This window comes from Myotis yumanensis, unplaced genomic scaffold (assembly GCF_028538775.1).
Source record: "Myotis yumanensis isolate MYYU_CA2020_CCGP unplaced genomic scaffold, mMyoYum1.0.hap1 SCAF_2, whole genome shotgun sequence".
NCBI classification, from domain to species: domain Eukaryota; kingdom Metazoa; phylum Chordata; class Mammalia; order Chiroptera; family Vespertilionidae; genus Myotis; species Myotis yumanensis.
Window position 1 is genome coordinate 207318790 of NW_027223753.1, and position 3466 is coordinate 207322255.

The 3466-nt window shown below is 43.2% G+C and overlaps 1 non-coding gene across 1 annotated transcript; it reads left to right on the forward strand.

Moving 5' to 3' along the window:
• Positions 1–979: 979 nt before the first annotated feature.
• On the forward strand, positions 980–1085 carry LOC139004601 (U6 spliceosomal RNA). The gene has a single exon (XR_011470466.1). It is a non-coding gene; the product is annotated as a U6 spliceosomal RNA (small nuclear RNA).
• The last annotated feature ends 2381 nt before the right edge of the window (positions 1086–3466 follow it).

Sequence of the window (3466 nt, forward strand, 5' to 3'; positions counted from 1 at the left end):
GCCCACAGCCAACTCTGCCTGTCTGCTTTTATAAATAAAGTTTTATTGAAACACAGCCATGCCTATTTGTGTCCCTATGGCCTGCAGCTGCTTTCCAGAAACAACTGCTGAGTAAAGCAGTTGCCACAGAGACCACGTGGCCTAAAAAGCTGAAAACAGTTACTATGTGGACCTGTGCAGAAAGTTTGCTGACCCCTGGTTTGGGGTTTTAGATTTTTCTGAAAACAGTCATTATTGGAGTTCCCTGAAGCAACAATTTTTTTTCTGTTAAGAAAAGAAATGCAGGGCAATTGAACTGCGTCTGTATGTCCATTACAGAGTAACACGCTGGCCTCAGTCTAACAGGCAGTTCTCAGGCCCATTGCCCTGTTGCCCTAAGTTCTGAGAATAATTACTTCTTTGTTAACATTTGGTAAACTTATCTTCAGAAAATTGAAAAAAGGCTGGGAACATCTCTGAGGCTTAATTTCAAAATATGTTTAAATCTAAAGCTGGGATGCTCCGGGTGGGTAGCTAGAATAACAAAGTGTTTGCCTAAAGGCTTTTCAAGGGGATGTTGCTGATTGGTACTTTGTAGTACAGGCCACAGGAGTGAACTTGAAAAACAGGCATAATTGCTTTTCCAAGTTTTCACCAAAAATAATCATTTTTTAAAAGGTTCCAGTAACTTGCCCGCTAGGGAAAGAAGAAAAAGGGGGAGAAAAAAAGTGAAGAGGGACAGTGACACAGTGGTTTCGCACTAAAGTGGTCATTCGTGATGTCATGCTGCCATCTACAGTGTTTCAGTATTTTTACCCAAACATGGGAGCTGCTCAGCCATGCTGGGATTCGCTGTCTCTCACAAGCAGGCAAAAGCAGCACTCGCCACGCTGACTCCGCAGCGATGGAGTCAGGCAGCAGCCGTGGTGAGACCTGAAATCCGAGAAAGCCAATTTTTAAAAAAACTTTGTAAATTTGGGGGGTAAATAATCTAAGGGCAGTGCTCATTGAGTAGCACGGATAGTAAAACTGTAACAATACAGGTAAGATTAGCATGAGCCCTATGCAAAGATGAGGCACAAATTCCTGAAGTGTTCCATATGTAAAAGGAAAAAAAGAATTTAAGAGGATGGATTAGTTTGCTAGGGCTGCTGTGACAAAGTACCACAGACTGTGTAGCTCAAACAGCAGAAAAGTATTGTCTCACAGCTCTACAGGCTGGAAGCTCAAGGTCAAGGTGCCGACAGGGTTAATTTTTTCTGAGGTCTTCCCCTTGGCCAGTAGACGCCCACCTTCTCCCCGTGTCCTCACAAGGCCTTTCCTCTAGACTGTCTGTGTCCCGATTAATTTTTATGAGGACACCAGTCATTGGATGAGCGTCCGCCCCAATGAACTCATCTGATCTTAGTTACCTTTTTAAAAACCCAGTCCCCAAATACAGTTACTAGTACATTCTGAGGTGCTTGGGGTTACAATTTTAACGTATGAATGGGGGTGGGGAGAGCACAATTCAGTCCATAACAAGAACTAATAAATTAAATAAAGTACTTGCTTCTAATGTTTGGGCCTAAAAGGAATGGAATACAGTAAGTAGCAAAGCATTAGGATGCCAAGAAAGAAAATAGAGACAAAGGGAGGAAGGAAGGAAGGAAGGAAGGAAGGAAGGAAGGAAGGAAGGAAGGAAGGAAGGGAGGGAGGGAGGGAGGGAGGGAGGGAGGGAGGGAGGGAGGGAGGGAGGGAGGGAAAATCTTGATGAATGACTAGAGCCTAAATTGGTCCAAACAAGGTCTTGCTTAGTTAAGGAATTCACCCTATCTGTGCCTACGAGGAGGAGGAGGAAGACTAAAACAAGAAAAGATGGTGAAAGTTGGATGATCCCAGCAGGTAAAACCACTCATCTTGGCCTGATATGCCCGCATCATTCAATAGCCATGTATCGTCCAAAAGTGTCTTTTTTTCTTTCCTTTTCTTTTCTTTTTTTAAGCATTACAGATATCCCCTTTCATTTAATAGTGTCTTAAACCTGCAGTTACATGGCTACCAGGTGCACTATTGCTCTGAGGCTATCACAGAAACCATACACGAGGCAGATCCCACAAAACTGCCCCTTAAAGTGTTCTTTTAAATTTATACTGAAGCTTTACCCCAAATTGAGCAAAACAGGAAAGTATGGATTTGCTATTCCTGAAAGGTATTAATGGTCATTTGCTGAACACTGGTCTGCGTGTCTATTGAAGGGTGGAAGCCTTGGTTGTTTTTTATGCCCTGGCACAGCCAGCGAGGGAGGCACAGAAGACAGCGCACCCGGTGACGTTCCCACTAAAGCAAGGGCCTGCTGTTTCACTGGCCGCTCCTGAGCCCGCCATAACGAACGGTTGCATTTACTCCTCATCTATCATTTCTTCTTAATAAGTGGGACAACAGCCTCCATTTCTTATGATCCCTGCTGTGCAGGAGGTTTGTGATAGGTCGTCTACGTACATTCTCTTATTTGATAACCACCTTAGCGATTTTTTCAGCCACATAAATGCATTGAACAGAGATCTTTTTTATATAAATGATTATAAAGTATGTAAATTACATGGACCATATTTTGTAACCATTTTGTTTTATGCTTTTAGGGAAAATCCACAGGCTGCAAATCCAAGAATAAATTACGAACTAAACAGTGTCATGTTGTTTTTGTCTTGCAATGTGGCAGGGTTGGTATATCCTGGCTGCGGGAATATTATACATCAACTCACATACTGCTTAGATTTTGTTTGTTTTTTTACTAATTGTGTTGAATCATAAAATGCATAGAGTCACAGATAATACAACTGTTAGTCTCCATTTTCCTCAGACAATAACTGAAGTACTAACAATAACAACAAATGTGGTATTATTCATTTCTGGGAAAGTGAAAATATAAGATAATGCTTATTATATGTACAATTTCAATTGCTACTGCATTGGGAAACGCATGTGATTGTAGTACTTTTTAGCTACAAGATTGAACTTTTGGGTGCGAGCTTTTTGTGGGGCAACACTGCCATCTGGTGGTTTATATGAGGTATTTCACATCTGTTGGAGAGAGCGACTCCCAACCCTTGAAAATGTTCAGGTCTCCTTTTGTCCAATTCATTTTTCCCTGGATCTGTAACAGAGACAGAGAATCTGATCTGTATACATCGCATGAGGGAATCTACATGTCATTCAAAGCTTATGCATGAGGTTGTCCCCGGCCTTCACTGCCTGAGACCCGGAAAGGGGGGACCCTGTTCTGCGCCCGCACCTCCTTATTTAGAGGACTCGGCTCTCCCTGGCTGTGGCCCGCCCTACAGATCAAGGAGTCCTGGGGCCAAGGGACGTGCCTGCCCAAACCCACGCCTTTTTCTTCCTGCTCCCTCGCCCTCTCCCTCACCTCCACCTCCGGTTCCGCTTCCTTGCATCCTAGTAATGCACGAATGCTCTCATGTCGCCTGAGGTTTTAATGAATAATAGCTGG